This window comes from Equus quagga, chromosome 5 (assembly GCF_021613505.1).
Source record: "Equus quagga isolate Etosha38 chromosome 5, UCLA_HA_Equagga_1.0, whole genome shotgun sequence".
NCBI lineage: Eukaryota > Metazoa > Chordata > Mammalia > Perissodactyla > Equidae > Equus > Equus quagga.
In genome coordinates, this window is record NC_060271.1 from 36,784,238 (window position 1) to 36,806,123 (window position 21,886).

The following is a 21,886-nucleotide window of genomic DNA, read 5'->3' on the forward strand; positions in this document are numbered from 1 at the left end:
ACTGCCCATGGGTCCTGTCCCCATGCAGCAGCTCTTTACTGCCCATGGGTCCTGTCCCCATGCTATTCCACACTATTCTCTAAATAAAAGAGCACTACTGCCAGACCTTGAGAGTCCAAGAAATCTTTCTTTCGACTCCTCCGCTCATCGACCCCGCATCATTGTTCACTCTCTGGAACGATATTTACTTTAAGTATATTCTCCCGTGAACCATTCTTTTAAGTGAATTATCCTGACTGAGCCTTGGTGACAGCATGGTGGATGAGACTATCAGACAGCACTTAAGTCTCACTCTTGAGGCAGGATTAATTTTCCATAGATCCAACTCTAGTTTTAGTCTTTGTAGTTATAGCATGTTGCCAGCAGAGGGAGATAGTTTCTTACAATTTGATTATATTTGGCTCTGAGCCCCAACAAAGGAATTAGGCTTTCCTGGGACTGAATTTTCCGGGAGACCACGAAGATAGAGATCTTGGAGATCATTTCAAGATGCTGCAAAGGAAATAGCTTTCGCTCCACCAAATGAACAATCAGGAGGTCAGCCGTAGTTAATCAAAGGTCCCTTGTGACCTTGGGCAAGTCCCTTCCTCAACTGTAAAACGAGAGGATGGGACCAAGTAAGCTGTAAAACTGAGGAAGTGGTGGTGGTTTCTTCCTCTGGGGGAAACCCCAAAAAGTTGAGGCAGTGGCATACACAGCTATTGGCAGAGACCCTCAAGCATGAGGTGGTCTCTTGTGAAATGTGTTTGATGCAGCATTCATGTCTGGGGCTTAGAGACCTGCAATCCTGACTGCAGGCACTTTTGATACACCACGTTAAACACCCTGACGTGTGATGGGAACACAGGAGCAAAGCTCATAGGGAGATAAAACTTTCCAACCGAAGCACAAGCTGAGGCTACATGGACAACTGTGTTAAGAAATAAATGGCAACTTACAAATATTTAAAATGTACATGCCTTTTGACCCAGCAGTTGCATTTCTAGGAAATTTCCCTGTAGATACATTTGTTCATATGCAAATAACAAAAGTACAAGGATATTCACTGTTATTTTTTTATAATCAAAAAAGGATGGAAATAAATTAAACGTCCATTACTAGAGGACTTGTTTAAAAAATATATGGTACATCCATACAAAGGAATAGAATGCAATTTTTTTTGTTGTTTTTTTGGTGAGGGAGATTTGCCCTGAGCTAACATCTGTTGCCAATCTTCCTCTTTTCCTTTTTTTATTTTTTGCTTGAGGAAGATTAGCCCTGAGTTAACATCTGTGCCAATCTTCCTCTATTTTGTATGTGGGTTGCTGCCTCAGCATGGCTGATGAGTGGTATAGGTTCATGCCTGGGATTTGAACCTGTGAACCTCCACCGCCAAAGCAGAGCACGCAGAACTTAACCACTATGCCACAGGCTGGCCCCTGGAATGCAATTTGTTAACAAAATTTAGATGGTCCTAAATATGCTGACATTGAGTGATCTCAAGGAACTATTTAAGTTAAAAAAAAGAAAAAAGCAAGGTACAGAACAGTGTGTGTAGTTTGCTGCTATTTGTATGTTTATTTATTTATCTTTGTATGTGTGTGTGTGTTGTATGCATCTCTGGGAAGATAATAAGGCACTTGTAACAGTAGTCACCTTGGTGGAGGAGAGAGGTTTACCAGGTAGTTGGGGAACTGGTAGGATGGACTTAATTTTTATTAAATACCCTTTTGTACCTTTTGAATGTTGTTCCATGTGCATAGTTTACTTATTCTAAATAAGTACATACATGAAAAATGAATTTCAGTAATTGATTATTGGGACAGACTCAAGGAAAACTAACTTTTCATTTATACTTATTAGAGAGGTGACAGCCACCTCTCATCCTAGCCTCATCCCTTGTCTCCTGGTCTCCAATCATGCCCCAATGGCCTCCACACTGCAGACATTATTCTAAAACACCATTGTCATTACATCTCCTTCCTGCCCCCAAAGCTCCATGACCTAGGAGGTCATATCTCGTTTTCCTCCTGATATTTTAGACCACATATAAACTGGCCTCAATCTTACCTCTTCCTCTTTGTCAGAAGCAACCTTGTGTAGAGTTCAATAGCACAGGCTATGAAGTAGACCACCTGGGTTCAAACCCTGCCTGTGACCACGGGGTTGTGATCCCTGTGAGCTTCAGTTTCATCATCTGCAAAATAAGCAGAATAATAGCACCTACTAGCAGTGTTTGGTACATAATAAGAGTACACAGTAAACATCAACTGTGATTATTATTGAAGATTTAATCTTAATAATGATACTTTTGTACTTATCACAATTCATAATTTTATATTAGCTTATTTACTTGTTTATTGTCTGTCTCTCCCAGTAGACTACAGGGACCCTCCCTGAGGGCAGGGACTTAGTTTTATTTAAAAATATATTACTATACATATCAATGGTTTGGCACATAGTAGGTGCTTACTAAATATTTATTGACTGAGTGCCTTCTTGGTTGTCAAATTCCCAGTTGAGTGCCCACTGTGTGCCAGTCTCTATATTAGGTGGTAAAGTCGTGAACAAAACAGGCAAGAATCCCAGCTGTCTTCGAGCTAGGAGACTCACAGCGGAGTGGTTTCTGTAATTGAACCTGTTCTGTGATCCAGCAGTTCCCAACCCTTCTAGGCATCAGAATCCCTACAGAGCTTTAGAAAAAGTCTAAAGTGGGCCCTGAAACGTGCATTTTTAAAAGGAAGCACTTAATAGCTGGTCCAGTGTTTCTAATATTGAGCTCTATAGGGTATTTTGGGGGGGTAGCAGGATTGGTGACAAGTTGGATGACAATTTTTAAGCTTGGGCTTTTTAAATATTTCTTTTACCAGTTATAATCGCCAAGTTTCTCTTTTGCAGTGACATTTCCTAACTGAAAGACTTAAGTTTCGGGGCGGCCCTGTGGCGCAGCAGTTAAGTTCGCACGCTCCACTTCAGTGGCCAGGGTTTGCCGGTTCGGATCCCGGGTGCAGACATGGCACCACTAGTCAAGCCATGCTGTGGTAGGCGTCCCACTTATAAAGTAGAGGAAGATGGGCACGGATGTTAGCTCAAGGCCAGTCTCTCTTAGCAAAAAGAGGAGGATTGGCAGCAGATGCTAGCTCAGGGCTGATCTTTCTCAAAAAAAAAAAAAAAAAGACGAGTTTCTTAAACCAGTGTTTCTCATACAGAGATTCCGTGAGTGAATTCTGAGGTGTCTCTGCATTATTCAAGTTTGAGGAACACAGATCTAGTGCTTTCTAGAGTGAGGCTGACCCAAATGTTTTCAATACAGCCTTGCCCTACCAACTTGAGAGGAGACTTGGTTTTGGACGCAGCCCGATGTCCCAAGAGATATCCCAGAAGGCCCACTTTATCCAGAGTGGTGGGCTGGCAGCTCAAGGTTGCTTCAGTTTTAGGTGCAAGGGGTGAAGACTGAAGCCCTTGGACTATGAATCTCTGGCATTTCATGCAGTACGGATGAGTTCATGAAGGTTTTCATCTACACACCAGCCTGCTCCCATGAAAGGGGGATTTTGCTGGAACCCACCACCTGGTGATAGTGACAGTGGGAAGTACGGGAGCTTGGGAACCAGACTCGCCTGAGCTCAAATTCTGCCCGGCTCTCTCCCCACCCCCGAGATGTGTGGCCTGAGAAAACGACTGATGCTTCTCTGGCCTCAGTTTCCTCATCTCAAAATGGAGCTAGTAACAAGTCACACAGAGGTTGCTCAGTTAAGGGAGGTGTCGCTTGTACAACCAAGGCACTGAGTTTCCCTCCTTCAGTTCACATCCAAGAGCACTTTCATCCGCCACAGCCCTCCCTGGTGGTCACAGGGCCGCGGGGGTACAAATGAGCTACTTCCTGGCCAAAGGTCTACCAGAATCCCCAGTCATTGGCAAATTTGCCCAGTTGCCCCAGGCAGTGCAGCTCTGCGGTCGGCACTAGGGACCCAAGGAAGGCAGGCGCGGAAGACCGACGTTTCCTTACTCCAGCTTCGCTCTCCCAATCGGCGTTCCAAACTCGGGAGAATCTCCGCCCCGGACCACTTCCCTTCCCAACATGGCGCCACATCTAGGCCGCCCCGCGCGAGCCCGTCGCGTTGACGTGACTGCGCGCGCGTGTCCTCCGCGCCGGGCCCTGGCGCATGCGCGATCTGTGCTGTCTTCTCCCGGCCAGAAGAGCAGCTGCGGCGGTGGTGGCGGCGGCGGTGTTTGAGTGGAGGAAGATGGCGGCTCCGGGCGGCTCCAGGTCCCGCCGTCGGTGAGGAGTGTCGAGTGCGGCAAGCGAGGCCTGAGGCGGGGCGCCTCTGCTCCGGCCGTGTCCCCGGCTCCTTCCCCGCCGTCGCCAGCGGAGCGAACCCGGGAGCGTGGCGCGGGCTGGGCCAGGTGAGGCCTCTCCCCTTCCCGGGCCGCGGTGGGGAGCCGGCGCCTCTGCCCTTTATGGCCGGGGCTCGCAGGGGGCAGTGGGCGCCCCGGGGCCGCGCAGGCCCTGCTGCCCGCGCGAGGGTCGGGGCCGGCTGGCTGGGGGCCTGGCTGTCGTCATCCTCGGCGTCCCCGGGTTGAGCAGGGTGGAGGAGAGCCCCTTTCCAGCTTGCTCTTGGGATGGGAGTGGACCCGGCCCCTCTCCTCAAGGAGGGCGGTTCTCGTCCCCTCACAGGGGCCACGAAGGGGTGTGCGACCAGGGCAGGGATGGCTGTAGGGGTGTCAGATAATCTTTCACCCCGCCCCCGAATCTTTAACGCCGCGAGAGGAGCCGGAGTGCGGTGCCCTCCAAAATAGAGGCTGCGGCGAGGGGCCAGCATCTCTGAAGCTGCAGCTGCAAAGGCAAGGTTTTGGAATTGGCTTTAAAAATAAAACACAAGCAGGCTTTCCTGCCCCTTAGCTTTTTGAGTGTGCCCCCGGGAAGTGGGAACTGCGGATCTCCTTCGTTGAGACAGCAGTCCACGTTGTGACTGTGGAAGGCTTCTGGTGAGAATTGTTTGTGCAAAGGGAACGGTGGAGGGTGCGGACGAATTTGTAAAGGAATTGAAAACAATTTTGAGATCTTGATAGTCTCTGCAGAGTAACTTCGTACTAACGAAGTCCTCGTTTCGTTTGAAACCTTTGGGTTGCTAAGATTCAGAATAGCCAATTGCTTTTGTTTGTTAAATCTGATTTTATTAGGAAAGTAAAAGCTTTGTTTCTCAATTGCCAGAGTCTTTGGACTTTTCTCTGGTGTGATTCCAATTCCTCTGGGTGAAGATTCAGACACGTTACCAGGTCTCATTTGCTAGCAGGGCCGTTCAGCTATGCTTATTCCTTTTTGAGAACAACTTTTTTTGTGATTGTTCAAATTCTAATTTGGAGACTTTGATTTAGTTTCTCTCACGTAGGGAAGCCGGTTTGAAGCCTTGTGGTCTTTTCCTTGAGGAATGATGGCTTCAGTTGGAATTCTGCTGTGGGGAATTGTTGAGGCGATGGCTTTGGTTTGGACACACTAAATACCTTTTGTAACTTAAATTCGTTTTGCTTGTGCTTAAGAATGATGCCATCGTGGGTTTAAGGGGACAAGGAAAATTTGAGAGGAAATAATCATCATTTAGAATTGAACATTTAATATTCAGTCAGTAGCTTTTACAGTGAATAGAGATGCTCTGTATCAAACTCCTAACTTTGGTCATATTCACGTGTATAATCTGACTGGGTGCCCTTTCTATCATATGTTGTCATTTTATACCCTGTAACTGTTTGTTTTTGACGAGCCCAGTATAAATATATTACTCAGTCTGCGTCGAGTTACGGGTGTTTTGTCTCCTTCAAAAAGCTTTTAAGTATTAAAATGGCAACTGTTTAGTTTAATGTTAGCTAATCTTTTGACCATTTTTTCCTTTTCTTAAAGTCTTTTCCGTGGAGATTTGTAGATTTTCTTAGTGACTTTGCTAGGGACGTAAACCTGGACCAACAACTTCTCTGTTGTATTAAATTGGAGAGCCCCTGTACATTTCAATTTGCTAATAAAGAGTCTTGAAATTAATGCAGTGGAACATCCTGGTAGTTTGACATTCTGCTTCTTGGCATAATGTGTTGCGTTGTTGTGCTAAATCATCATCAGGTATTGATGCAAGTTCGTGACATCCATGACATCATTCACTCTCCAGCATTTTGCCTTTTGCAATTCCTTACCTTCTCAGAATCATAAAAAGAACAAGGTCAGGAGAAAATAGCTTAGGCTGTTTCTTAATGTCTGATTTCTAGAAGAGCCTTCATCTAACATTGCTTTATGTAGTTAAAACCTTTCTGTAAGATTCAGAGCTGTATGATTCCTATCTATTATGAAGAGCAAGCATAGAAAATGCTAGCAAAACCACTGGGTTTTAGAAGGATATTGAGGTCCCCAGAAGTTATCTCAAAGAGGAACAAAAATGTGATTATCTTTGTGATTTTCAGGGTTGTTTTAGTCAGTGAGTTAACTCTTCATAAAACCAGAAGCCATTTGGTTAAATAATGCCCTTCCCACTTCACAAGATTGTTATGTGGATCAAAAGAGGTAATGTTTGTGAAAGTACTTTATAAAATAAAAGGCAAATGTAAGATGGTTTACTGAATAATCAATTTTATGAAAACACCTATCGAAGGCCCTTTATGTGCTGGGCATTTGGGGAAGTAGATACTAATGATTCTAAGTTAAGATGGCTTTTGGTCTCAAGTTGCCTGCAGTCTGACTGGGGAGCCAGACAAGGAAACCAGTTAAATATATTGTAGCGTAGAAAGTGCTTCGAATCCAACCAAGGGAATCGAGGAAGGCTTGAGATCAGGAAGGCAGAGCCAGGATGGCTTTCCCCAACCTTTCCTATTATTTTGCAGAAAAATCTGCCTTTTGAGAGTGACTTTCTTTTTATAAAAAGTTAAAAAATTCTGTCATAAGTTCTTTTCCCTTTTTATTCATTCATTGTCATGACACTTCCCACACAGTATGGCCCACTTCTGGGTTCTGCATTCTCAAAAATCCAACAGTGTTGGGAGAACCTTTCTGAGAGTGAGTCATACGCACAGACAACAAAGACAAACATTGCAGCTGCAATTAAAATATCTCAGATTACTAAGTGGTGACAACTTCAGAGTGATAAAGCTTTTGTTTTTATTTTGTAAACTGGGATAAGAAGCACTGTATGATTTTAATTTGATGACTTTTAGTTAATGTTTAGTTGTCAGTCACTTAGAATGTTCACTATAAGTGGTTATCAGTACTGTCTCCTTTCTCTCAATAATAAATAAAATGAGAAGGTCTTTTTCCTTTTGGGTGAAGCTGACAGCTTACACCAGAACTAGACTAAAGTATTCTATAGAATCGGTTTCTTTTTCTGTATTGTGACAGTTTGTTACATGTAGCAGGGGAACTTATCTCCTGACTTCCTTATAGTGTACTCCCAGTGGCATACTTGTCCTGTAGCAAGAATATGTTTTCTTTTTTCCCATGTGCTTCTCTTTCTATCCTTGATTGGAGAACTGGGCTTATTCATGGCTTCATTTGACACCACTGCCCTGATGTCTCTGAAACCCATCTAGATGTGATCTTTCTTTTATGCCTCTGGGTTTTCCAGGGACTTTATAGAGCATGTCTTCTAACTCAGCTGTCTGAGTGTTCACAACTGAGTCCTTTATTTCATCTCTCTCCTCCCTTAAGACAGAAACCTTCACTAACCAAATGCCCTTCTCAGTATTCACATTTCTGTAGGTAGAATAATTTTGGTCTGGTCTCATAGACCATAACGCTGGGAATCACTTTTTTATACTCTCCTTCATCTCTTGTATTCTGCCATGTAGTTCTGTATTACCTTCCTCAGCATCCCTCAGATTTCTCTTTTCCTCATTGTGTTTGCTGCCATGATGCTAGACCAGGCTTTCATGAGCTGAAGGCAGCCTGAATTAGTATTACAGTTCTTCGCTGGGACTTTATTATTTAGTTATTGCCAGGACTCTGCCATTTGCTACTTGTATGATCTCAGTCTCTCACATCTTCAAAATGGGAATTACAATTCCTACCTCATAATATGTGTAAAATATTTGACTAAATGCCTAACACATGGTAAACACTCAATAAGCAGTAGCTGCTATTATTTGAATTTTTCTCTTTGGTAATCTTTGGAAATGGTTAAGATTAAGGTGACAGGGGGCCAGCACTGTGGCCAATTGGGTGTTTGTGCCCTCTGCTTCAGCGGCCCAGGGTTTTGCCAGTTCATATCCTGGGCACAGACCTAGCACCGCTCATCAAGCCGTGCTGAAGTGGCATTCCACGTGCCACGACTAGAAGGACCTGCAACCAAAAATATACAACTGTGTACCGGGGGGCTTTGGGGAGAAGAAGGAAAAAATAAAATCTTAAAAAAAAAGATTGAGGTGACAGTATTATGACAGATCAGTCTTAAAGGACTACTATCTGAATGTTTCTTCTCTGATCAAGAACCTGTGGTACCTCATTATTGCCTAGCTCCCCTACTTATCTTTGAAGTTCTCCGTATGGCCCTCATTGTTCCTTTCCAGTCTTATTTTCCGTGGCACCCATCATGCAGAGTGTTCCAACCAGGCTGGTCTCACTGCCTCTCATGTATATCATGTTCATTTCTACAGCTGGAACATTCATCTTCCTAGGTAGGAGGCATTTTTTTCGTTTAGCTACTCTGCGCGGCTCTGTAGAGTACGTCCTGTGTGCTCTGCCATTAACCACTGCTGCCCTTCTGCAATTAGGTTAAAGTTAAGATCCCAAAAGAAAGTTATCGTGCTAATTGATTCCTGCCAAGTAGCTTAAAAGGGGTATATCAGGCAGTATAATTCTTATGTAATATTTTTAGTGCCTCGTAGGCACATTTAGTGTTTACAAATTAGGCACTCAAATAGTCATTCACTGTAGACGTTTGATTTTTATGGGTTGGTGTTCCTCATGAGCTTTCTGAGGCATTGTGTGATCCCAGGTGTCTGTTGAATCTTTCTTGCCTTTTTGTCCATTGGTCCATTCATTCAGCAGACGTTTATTGAGTGCTCCGATGTGCTAGGCGTGGTTCAAGGTATTAGGGATACAGTGGACAAAATAGGCAAGGTCTCTAATTTCCTGGATCCTACATTTGAGATTGGGGAAAGCAATTTATGAGTGAACAAAATTTCAGACAGTAATAAGCACTATCTGAAGAAATTAAAACAGGGTGATGTGATAATGACATGGCACAGAGGGGAAGACTCACTGAGATTGGGTGGCTAGGAGAAGGCCTCAGTGAGAAGGTGATGTTCAGGCTCAAAGACGCAAGGCAGGATGTTTGATGCTAAGTTTAGGGAACAGAGGAAACAGCAAGTCCAGAGGACTAAAGTAGGAACCAGGATCCAGTCAGGTTTCCCAAATTGCATTTGACTGTTATTTAGCTTTTGCTGCTTCATCAAAGCAACCCCCACCCCTCTTTTCTTTTCTTTCACTCAATGACGTTGACTTTTTGAAGAGACCAGTCTGGTTCTCTGGTAGACTCTTCCACATGCATGATTTGTCTCAGTGTTTCCTTGTATCATGTAACTCCTTTCTTTTATTGCCTTTTAAGACAAGTCTGAAGGCTTGATTATGTTCATATTTGCACTCCTTTGTGATACTGTGTACTCATATTGTATCACACTTGATGTCAGATTTTTTTGTTATAATTGTGTTAAATTTCATCACTTGGTTAAGTGAAAGTCCTAGATCTTTCCACTGTAAAGATTTCCCTTTACAGTGATCAAGTAATCTGTGGGGTGGCAATTTAACACAATGCAGTTATGCTGTTCCTCAACCATCTTTCACCTGTTGGTTCTAGCATCCATTAATGATCTTGCCTGAATCAGTTGTTTCATTGGAGGTTGCAAAAGGATGATGATGATGATTGTTCCACATTTATCAGTTGGCAAGATACCATCAACTGAGAATGAGCTACTGAAATTCTCTCCTAATAAGGCAGGGTGTTTAATTCTTTCCTTTTCATTGTAAATTTTCTTAGTAAAGAATAGTCACCTCCGTGGTAGCAAATGAGTTTCTTTGCTATTTTCTGTATCACTCTAGGCACATGAATTTTTATTTATTCATTATCTTACACTTAATTACAGCCATTAGTCTTCTTGATGCTGAACTTTGGCTGGTATCAGTCTCTTCAAGCTCATGTTGTCCTTTTGACATACCCGCATTGGTCTTTAGGTTGTTTTCTGTCACAAGATAATACCAAGTTCACCTTGTACTCTTACTGTCTGTGACCTGACATCAGTCATTTTTCTAGGAAGACTTAGTTTCTTGTACAGGGAACATCATTAGTAGAAACTAAGATCTGAGTGCTAGGAATGCTCGTGTTACTGGGTCTTCATTATTTCTAGATCCTTTTGATGGGCAGAGCTAGAACATATGATTTTTAGAAATCAAAACTTCATATTGATATTTCCACTTTAATTTGAACATATGATGGTTTTTTTTCCTTTAGATTTTGTATTTGTCTCTTCTTAAACTGAAAATCTTGGTTTTTAGTGCTATTCACATTTGCTTTAACCTACAGTATATATAAGTTTTAAAAATATAGTATCTGTATTACTACTAACAAAATTACTGAGGTGAATTTAAGATTTCTTTGTGATTCTTTTTATCCTTAGAATATTCTGTCAGGATCCAGTCAAGAAAATGGAAAATATATATGATGTATCAAATAGAGGAGATTTAAAATGTGAAATTGGTTATATGTATGTTGCAAGACTGAAAGCGCAAAAAAAAAGTAGGTTAGGGTAACTTAGAGATTAATAACTGTAGGGTGAAACTATTACCTCAAGAGCTGGGGGAAGAAAAGGGATGGATGATGTTACCGGAACTGTTAAAGAACGTGGCGAAGGGGTTACCACCTCAAGCACTGCCGCCACTTTCAGAGCCGGGACCATGAGAAGGAATTGCTAGGATGTACCACATGGCTGGTGCTTGGCTCATCCTCTTCTTAATTTTTATTAATTTCTGGTTTATCTTTTCAGTGTTTCTTTTTGCAAAAATAGGCAAATATCTACATATATTCTTTTTTAGCCTTTCTTACACAAAAGGTTGCCATGTTATGTACCCTGTTCAGCCTTTTCTCTTTTCACTTATTCTTGGCGACCATGCCATGTTGGAATAGAGATAATACTTAATCGTTTCCACAGCTTCGTTGTGTGGGTGTGCCAGATTTGTTCAACTAGTTACCTCTTGATGGACATCAATAAGTAGTGTGTTACTGCTGATTTTTAAAAATAGATTTTGGTGTGGTGTATTAGAAGGAGCACTGAGCTGAAAGACAGAAGATACAGATTCTCTTTTGCTGCTAATTGACAGCGTGACCTTAAGGAAGTCACTTAAGTTTTCTGACCTGTTTCCTCATTTGTAAAATAAGGGTTCAGTTGCTTCATAATCTCTAAGATGTCCTAGTATAATATTTTATATATTTCTGGAAGTTGCATTAGCCATATTTTAAACTATTGCTCAATAAACTATTTAAGGAATGGGAATACTTTAAAAGAGAACATAAGGTTAAGTTTTACAAGTACTAATAGTTTTATGAACTTGCATTAGCTGTGGTGCTTGTTAAAAAAATTAAGATTCCTGGACCCATCCCTGTTTTCTGAAGCAATCTCTAGGAAATTTACTTACTAGGTGATTTTTTATGGTCAAGCAAGCTTGTGAAACAAAGAGTTACTTCATCTGCGTCTATGACTGTCCTTTAAGTTTCCTGGGGATAGGGAGTAGTCAAGACATTACTTACCTTTCAAGAATTCCTTTGCTCTGACCACCACCAGAAAAAATATGAGCAGAATCTAAAATTTCCATTCCCTTACTGCATATTGTGAAAATGTATTATGTTCTTTGCAGAATATTTTTGTGTGTCAGTGAGGAACCTGGCTCTATATGCAAACTGAGAGATTTGATAGGAAGATTGTGGGGTTGTAGAGCACTTCGAATTCTACTTCCTGAAACATCATACTCACCGTGCTGCTCATTTGCTCACATTTAGCGAATTCCTTCCTAGAAACTTCAGAACAGATTGATGGAGCTAGTGGCTGGAGTCAGGGATGTTAGATTTAGATAGGTGTTTGCTACAGTAGTTTAAATATGAGTGACAGTTACCAGCATCATAGCAGGGGGAATGACAATAAAGGGAGGGAGAGGCTGGCCCCATGGCATAGTGGTTAAGTCCGGCGTGCCACTTTGGCAGCCCGCGGTTTGCAGGTTTCAATCCTGGGTGTGGACCTACGCCACTTGTCAGCCATGCTGTGGTGGCAACCCATATACAGAATAGAGGAAGATTGGCACAGATGTTAGCTCAGGGCAAATCTTCCTCAGCAAAAACAAAAACAATAAAGGAAGGGCATTTTGAAGAATGGGCAAATGGGGGAAGGTGAAAGTCTGTATGCAAGATACCATGTAATGACCATGTTATAGTTATTTTTTTGAGGATTATTTTAAATTAATTTCAGGGACTGATTTGTACTATCTCTTTAAAAAAAATGGAATCATAGAATTCAGTTCAAATTCTGGTTCCTCTTTTTACAAAGCTATATGTGTAATCCTGGCTAAATTAATTTATCTGAGCCGCATTAGCCTCATCTGTAAAACATGACTGATAATATGGCCCTCCTAGAGTTGAGGTAAGGATTAAATGAGATACAGCACCTGGCGCATACTCTCAATATCTGTTGATTCCCTTTCCTTTTGTCATCTAGTCTTGACAGCCACTGCATTTTAATAGTTACTTAAGGACTATTAAGTTACTAACTATTAAGTTACTAAGGACTATTAAGACTAATAGTTACTTAAAGACCTTACTTAAGGACTTGGTACTCAGAGTCTGTGGACTGGCAGCACTGGCATCACCAGGGTTAGAATGCAGACTGTCAGGTGCCGCTCCAGGCCTGCTGGATCCAGATCTGTAGTTCGAGATCCACATTAAAACTTGAGAAACATCAGAACCTTAAGAGATTTCCGGTGAGATTTCTTCCTCCTTTTCATCTGAGTTCCTAACCGTGTGGTTGCTCTTTTTACCTCGGCAGGTTGGTTTTACTATACGCTATCACCTTTTTGTCACCCTAAGTTTTATCACCTTTGTGTATATCTCTAAACAGCAGTTTAGTTTTGCCTGTTCGTCAGCTTTTCGTAGGTGGAATCATACTGTATGTATTCTTTTGTTGTCTTCTTTTGCTCAATATTTGAGATGTATCCATTCATTGTATAGATTTTCTTTTTAAAGTAATGAAGCCTGAAAAAGTCTGGGCAGTTTTAAACAATTTCAGCTATAGTGTTAAATCTTGAGGTTTAGTTCTTTTTGAAGAACACTCATTTATACCGTTTGCTTCCCCCCCACACTTAAAGATACACAGTTGTAAGGGGCAAACCACTCAGCACTTTGATTCTAAATATTACAAAGTTGCTAGCTTTGTTTTATTTATTTTTGGCAGGGATATTGTAAACTCTCCTGAGTATCTTTTGTTTTAAAGTTAGACTACAGAATATTCTACTTTTAAATGTGTATGTCTACATTTTAAAATCGAACTAAGTTGGATTTACTGAAAATTTGGGAGACATTTTAAGAAATTACAGAATAGTTGCTTGTTGTAACCAATTCACCTGAGTGAATCCTTTTACAAACTGCCATAGATAACTACTTTTTTTTTTTTTTTTTTTTTAAAGATTTTATTTTATTTCCTTTTTCTCCCCAAAGCCCCCCCGTACATGGTTGTATATTCTTCGTTGTGGGTCCTTCTAGTTGTGGCATGTGGGACGCTGCCTCAGCGTGGTTTGACGAGCAGTGCCATGTCCGCGCCCAGGATTCGAACCAACGAAAACACTGGGCTGCCTGCAGAGGAGCGCGCGAACTTAACCACTCGGCCACGGGGCCAGCCCCCATGGATAACTACTTTTAACAGTTTGAAATGAAATTTTTTCTGTGCTTACAAAAAAATTCACCCTCACATTTTTAGGCAGAAAAGACTTTTTCACAGTGTGTTGTAGAGTATTGAGTTAGTACATATAAATCTACCTCCGTTTTAACAGCTGCTTAGGATTATGGTTGTGTCATAATTTTTTTGTCTTCTCCTACATGAATGGACGTTTAGTTTGTTTCTTGTGTTTTTGTTTTCTTTTGCTGTTAAAACAGCACTGCATTGAACATTGTTTTTGCATTTGTCCCCAGGTTTAGTTCAGACATGTTCCTAGAAGTAGAATGTCTGGGTCATCTGGTATGTGCATTTAAAATGTTGACAGATAACATTTTTTAAAAGATTTTAACAGGTAGTGTTTAATTTTCCTTGACAGTCCTTAACTTGATTAGAAATCTTGAGTTATATTTTTTTTTTATTGAGTTATTGATAGGTTACAATCTTGTGAAATTTCAATTGTACATTAATGTTTGTCAGTCATGTTGTAGGTGCACCACTTCACCCTTTGTGCCCACCCCCCACCCCACCTTTCCCCTGGTATCCACTAAACTGTTCTTGGTCCATAGTTTTAAATTCCTCATATGAGTGGAGTCATACACAGATTATCTTTCTCTTGCTGGCTTATTTCACTTAACATAATTCTCTCAAGGTCCATCCATGTTATTGCAAATGGAATGATTTTGTGGAAATCTTGAGTTATATTTTATCTTTATTCCTTTATCATTGATCCAGTCTATTCATTTATCCGTTGTGTACTACTTGCTAGTTACTGAAGGCCGTACATATATGAATTAGACAAATAACCCATTCTTGCTGAGAAAGAAGTGTACCTGATTATTATATATGGTAGAAAGTGAGAAGGAAAGATAAAGGGAATTCAGAAAAAGAAATTTCTTCTAGTTGGAGAAATCAGGCAGGGTTTGCTGGAGTAGGTGGTGCTTGAGCCAGCCTTGAAAGATAGATGGATTTGCACGTATGAAGTTGTATGCCGAACAGAGAGCACCAAGGGCAAGGGATCATAGAAGGAGGAAGGAAGAGCTTCTATCGAAATTCACTTTGGTCAAACGATAGAGGACTAGACTGGAGTGGGGAGAGGGACACAAAAGTGAGGTTAGATCCAGATTGTGGTGACTTTAAAATGCTATGGTGGCTGTAGAAGACAGTTCCTCAAAAAATTAAACATAGAATTATCATATGATCTAGCAATTTGACTTCTAAGTATATATCCAAAATAATTGGGAGGAGGAACTCAATCAGATATTTGTACATCAATTTTCACAGTAGCATATTCACAGTAACCAAAAGGTGAAAACAACCCAAGTGTCCCTTGACAGATGAATGGATAAACAAAATGTAGTATATACATGCAATGGAATATTATTCAGCCTTAAAAAGGAACAAAATCCTGACACATGCTACAACATGGATGAAGCTTGAAGACATTATGCCAAGTGAAATAAGCCAGACACAAAAGGACAAATATTGTATGATTCCACTTATATGAGGTACCTAGAGTAGTCCAATTCATAGAAACAGGAAGTAGAATAGTGGTTACTGGGGGCTGAGGGGAGGGGGAAATAGGGAGTTAATGTTGAATGGATATGGAGTTCCTGTTTGGGATGATGAAAAAGTTCTGGAGATGGATAGTTGTAATGGTTGTACAATGTGAATGCACTTAATGCCATTGAAAGGTATACTTAAAAATGATTAAAACGTAAAAATTTATATTTTGTGTATTTTACTACAATAATAAAATAAACACAAAAAAATGCAATGCTAAAGACCTTGAATATTAAAGAATAGACATTGAGGGATCGCTGAAAGTTTTTGATCCAGATTTGCACCATGAAGAGTAATCCTGAAGCAAAATGAAGGCTGGATTGGAGAAGGAAATAGTAAGCAGTAGGAAAACCAGCTAATCCTCTTTATAGCAGTAGTTTAGTTAAGAGATGACTTGGGCCTGTAGGGCGGCAGTGGAGGAAATTGGGAGAAAGGGTGATTGTGAGAGAAATTTGACAGCTGACTAGATGTGGGAGGAAAGAGAAAAGGAAAAATAAAAGGTGACTCCTAGGTTTTGAGTCAGGTAAACAAGAGGATAAGCAGGTGGCTGGGAAAATGTTCAATATGAATTTGGTGTCCGCTGTCCGGAAGGCAACTGAAAATAAGAAAATGGAGAGATGTGTATAGTTCAGGAGAATCAGGCCTAGAGATGAGTTTTGGAGTGATTCATTCATCCATCTGTCTGTCCATGCATCCATCCGAACAGATGTTTAATTGCATCTGCCTTTTGCCAGGCATATCAAATGAATACATCAGTCTGTAACCTCAAGGGTCTCACAATCTAGTGTGTCATTCTCTTAGTGGTTATATTTGAAACTATATGATTGCCTACGGAGAAAATGTAGCAAGGAAGGAGAAGACAAAAATGGAATTTTAGGGGCCTCCTCCACATTTACTGTATGAAAGGAGAAAAGAACCTCAAAATGAGGGGTCAGAGAAGCAGTAGAGACCAAGGGGAACATTTAGTCATCAAGGATTAAACTGAATTTGAGGAAGCAAAATAGTGATAACAGATAAAGTTGGAAATTTTCAGAAATTTCTTCTTTAAAATAAATTTCTTTTGGTGAGGAAGATTGGCCTTGAGCTGACATTTATTGCCAGTCTTCCTCTTTTTAAATTTTTCTCCCCAAAGCCCCAGTACGTAGTTGTATATCCTAGTTGTAGGTCGTTGTGCTTCTTCCATGTGGGATGCTGCCACAGCACGGCTTGAAGAACAGTGTGTAGGTCCTGTGCCCGGCATCTAAACTGGTGAACCCTGGACTGCTGAAACAGTGCACGCACTTAACCACTTGGCCACGGGGCCGGCCCCCTCTTTCAAATAAATTTAAGGTTTGCACTTTCACTTCATTTTGTCCATAGGAGTGATGACAGGGTAATCTTAAGTTTCCTTTTGCTCTTGTGCCATTTTCCATATTTTTTGATCCATAACTGATTAGTGTGCCAGTCAGCTGTGCTTTCAGTTTTGGATTTCTGCTGTTATCTGGAATTTTTGTCCTTAGTTTTTACCTATAAATAAAATACTGTTTTCCTTCAATTTAAATTGGCCTGGCTCATAATACATTTCTTTTTTGTGGCAAAATATATGTAACATAAAATTAACCATTTTAGCCATTTTTAAATGTATAGTCTAGTGCAGTAAGTATATTCACATTTTTATGTAAACAGTAATAGATTTCTTTATTCTTACTTTTTAAAAAACAAACCTCTTTCCTAGCAGTTTTTTCATCTTTCCCATATATAAAATTGATTGTTTGTTTAATTTCACTGTAATGTTTAACTTATTTGATTTGACATACCCAGTAGAGTGATTCAAGAATGATACTGCATTTTCCTAGTTTCTTTAAAAAAAGAAATACAATGTTTTATACCACATTTTACAGAAAAATATTATTAGGTACAATACAATTTTTTTAAGCTGTCAACTTTACCAAGTTTGTCCTTTTGCTATATTTGCTTCAGAATTTTGTTTTTGAAGGAAAATACAAGATACAGGTAACAGTTGGAACCCTGTGTGTTCCCCTTCCAATCCCAGTTGCCTTTCTGTCTCTCTAACATAACCGTGATGAATTTGGTGTTTATCACTCCTATGCATGTTTGTATGTTTACTATATATTCATAACACAGTATAGTGATAGTATTGTTATGCAGGTGTTTACTTAATAATAATGACAGTCAATTTTTTAAAATTTATTTGTTTGTTTATTTATTTATTTATTTTTGAGGAAGATTTGCCCTGAGCCAACATCGGCTGCCAATCCTCCTCTTTTTGCTGAGGAAGACTGGCCCTGAGCGCACATCCATGCCCATCTTCCTCTCCTTTATATGTAGGACACCTACCACAGCATGGTTTGCCAAGCGGTGCCATGTCCGCACCCAGGATCCAAACCAGTGAACCCCGGGCCACCGAAGCCGAATGTGCACACTTAACTGCTGCACCACCGGGCTGGTCTGTCAATTTTTACTTTTAAATGAGCAGTATTGTACAATTTAGATTCTGTTTTATGAAGTCATTTTTGTGAATGTAAAAAATTGAGTTGGTGAATCATCTCTTTCGTTACTAACATACATAACTTTCTTTTTTTTTTTTTTACTAATGACTTCCCTTACTTTTTAGGTCTAAGGTTCATACAACTTGCTTTTAATTGAAAGTTGAAAGTATACATTTTATGAAATGTATATTTAATGAAATACATATTAATTAATGTATTTCATTAATTTAATGAAAAGTATATTCATTAGTTCTTCAGCTAATTTTTGGGTAACTACTGCTGCTAAACCAGCAGAGGGGGCTCAGCAGTGTTAAAAACTGTCATTGTCAATTCTGACTAGAAAACTCTAAAATTTAGTTCAGTATAGAAGTAGGACAAATAGAAGAATCTTGGCCACAACTAGAAGGACCCACAACTAAAATACACAACTATGTGCTGGGGGGATTTGGGGAGAAAAAGCAGTTACTAAAAAAAAGGTAAAATAGAAGAATCTTGGTGATTCCATCTCTGCATATAAGTGACTACATCTTGATTATTACAAATTTGATATCAGTACCACTGCAAGTGAATATTATTAATAATAAAATTTTTATGTAACATCTAAATTTTAAATCCTCCTCCCCTAATATGTATATATACACACGTGTGATTTTTGCATTTCTTTCTGAAAAAGATTCTGGTAGGTGGCAAACATTTGAGAATTTGGTTCAATTGTGTTGTTCAAATTTGAAGAATATTTTTTTCCTTCAATTCTTTAAGTTTGCAGATAGCTCCTTCTTTTGGCCATAGCACTATGTAAATAGGAATTAATAATAAAGATAATTAATTATGCTAATCTGTTGTTTTAGTTTGGAAGGCTTTTTTTTTTTTTTTTTGAGGAAAATTATCTCTGAGCTAACATCTGCTGCCCATCCTCCTCTTTTTGCTGAGGAGGACTGGCCCTGAGCTAACATCATGCCCATCTTCCTCTACTTTATATGTGGGATGCCTACCACAGCATGGCTTGCCAAGTGGTGCCGTGTCTGCACCCAGGGTCCAAACCAGTGAACCCTGGGCCGCCAAAGCTGAACGTGTGTGCACTTAACCACTGCGCCACTGGGCCAGCCCCAGGCTTTTTAAAAATAAAATTAAAATAAACACTTAGAAAGATAAAACTCTGGACTTCCCTCAAATACTGCTGCATTTTATAAAAATTTACATAAACAGAACTTGTGGCTAAGCTGATTTTAAAAGAAAGTTTTCTTGGCATTAGGCTTCCTGAATTGGAATACTTTAGTCAAGAAGTCAACGGGGAATCATTCTGGAGGGGGAATAAGAGAAGAATATTTAAGCAGATGAGTATTAGTATAAATAAATTGCCTAAGTTTAGTTACTTTACCAGTAAATATAATTTCTGTACCAGTTCGTTGTAAAGGATCATAATTAGAAAATTGTTTGCTTTTGGAAATTTAAAAGAAAATATTTTAAAAATTTATATGCAAAGTGTTCTGCTCCACTCAGAAGGCAGAAATAGGAATATTATTTGTATGAAGTAATGGTAGCAGACTCTTCTGTTAAAATGAAACTAGAGATTATAAAATCATTTGGAAATCAAGAAATATATTCTTTTTCATGATGAAAAATAGTTTTAGGAAATTTTAAAGATAGTATGAGATTTTGAATTGTGCGATACTTACTTGACATTAAAAAGATACAGAATATATAGAGATGTACATATAGATTATTATTTGTCTGCGTGTGCCTTGTGTGTATAAAGACAACTCCAAATGAGCTCTGACTAAAGGATTATGCTCATTGGAAACCAAAATCAAGTGAAACTGATCCTGGCAGACTATTTTGTCTCCCTTTGGACCTGTGGTATATGGCCTGCTTTCAATGGAAATTTCTTAGCTAGGCTTAAAACTGTTGACATGAGTGATTATATAGGGCAGATTTTTTGTTGAATAATTTTTGTCTCCCAGTGTAAGTGTATAAGGCACACTGTTTTGCTAAGCGCTTTGAAATAAAGCTGAGTATGTTTATATTTTTGTGCTTCTTAAAAGGATTGATTCATGTAATTTATTGTTTCTGAATATACAGCTACTTTCCTCAAAGGAAACTGTTTAGTTAAATACATCTTCTGGTGTAAAGTTGGTATATATGGTAAAACAAGTTTATTTTCACTACCAGCTTGTTTAAAATGTTTTACTTTAACCATAACTTCTGCAAATAGAAATGTAAAAACAAAATGCAAAAACCGTTTGGCTATTTACTATATGTCTTACATTTTTCCAAGAATTTATATGTATTAAAGCATTTAATCCTCACAATGGTTCTATGAGATAGGTATTATTACCCATATTTTATAGCTAAGGAAACTAAGGCTTTTTAAAGAAACTTTAAAATAGAACTTAAAAATTTAAATATAATTTTTTCAGGCAATTGTGATTCCAGGAAATACTTTCTTTTCAAGTCTGGTTTTATTCATATGTGTATAGAAGTGTTTTTGTACATTTGGACAACTAAAATGGTGCCTTTGTTTTGAAGATTCTTGTCATAGAATCACAGTTTTGCCACTGTTTTCAGCAACCCCCCATCAGTAATGTGCCTTTAATTAGTGCCTGGTAGTTCAGTAAACCCTTTTTCTTTCTTCCTTCTTTAACTTTATTTATTTATTTCTTCCTGAGGAAGATTAGCCCTGAGCTAACATCTGTGCCAGTCTTCCTCTATTTTGTATGTGGGACACTGCCACAGCATGGCTGATGAGTGGTGTAGGTCTGCACCCGGGATCTGAACCTACAAACCCATTCTGCCCGAGTGGAGTGTGCTGAACTTAAACACTATGCCAGAAGGAGGGACCGGCCTCCGTTTTTAATTTTGATGGAAAATTTCAAATATGTACATAAGTAGGATAATATGGTGAATCTATATATACTCATCACTTAGCTTCAAGAATTACCAATATATTGCCTGTCTTATTTCATTCTGTCTCCCCACTTGGGGGCAGAAGAGTGGTGGAGTATTTTAAAGTAAACTCTAAATATCCTATCATTTCACTAATAAATACTTAGATATTCATCTTTAACTGATTTTTCGGTCTTGGGTTTTTGTTTTTATTTTTTGCTTCCTGTATTTTGCAGCTCTTATTGAGAGTGTAAACGTTTAGAATTGTTATTTCTTCTTAATCAATTGACCTCTTTATCATTGTGAAATGTCCCTCTTTTTTTTCCTCATGATACTTTGTGTTTTGAAGTCTACAATGTGTGGTATTAATACAGACACTGTATCTTTCTAGTAGTTTCCCTTGTTGTTTCGCTTGTATCTTTCTCATCCTTTGACTTTTAGCCTCTCTGCACCTTTATGTTTAAAATGCATTTCTTGTAGACAGTGTATAGTTAGGCTTTGCTTTTTTAATGATTCTGATAATCTCTGTCTTTTGATGGGAGTGTTTAGACCATGTATATTTAATGTATTTTGATATAGTTACATTTGAATCTATTATCTTACTATTTGTTTTCTCTGTACCATCTGTGCTTTTTCCCTTTTATCTTTTCCTACCTTCTTTTGGATTAATTGAATGTTTTTTAGTATTTCATTTTATCTCTACTGTTGGCTTATTAGCTATACCTCATTTGTGTGTGTGTGTGTGGTTCTAGGATTTACAATAGACATTTTTAATTTGTCATAGTCTACAATATGAATTTGAAGTTTATCTACAGTCTGTTATATAGAGGTGTAATATTATACCTCTTTGCATATAAAACCGTATACTTTCCTTGTTCCTTATTCTTTGTGCTATTGTCACTGTACATTTTATTTCTATATATGTTGTAAACATCACAATACATTATTTTTGCTTTAAACATGTACCTTTTAAGAGTGAGAAAACGAAAGTCTTGTATATTTACCCATATATCTATCATTTCCTCTGCTCT

The 21,886-nt window shown here is 39.3% G+C and overlaps 1 protein-coding gene across 1 annotated transcript in view; it reads left to right on the forward strand.

Moving 5' to 3' along the window:
- Positions 1-4,163: 4,163 nt before the first annotated feature.
- FBXO42 (F-box protein 42) overlaps positions 4,164-21,886 on the forward strand; it is an 88,213-nt gene continuing 70,490 nt past the window's right edge. Inside the window, exon 1 of the mRNA XM_046660639.1 lies at positions 4,164-4,386. The gene's annotated coding sequence lies outside the window, so the exon portion shown is untranslated. The remainder of the gene's footprint in view (positions 4,387-21,886) is intronic.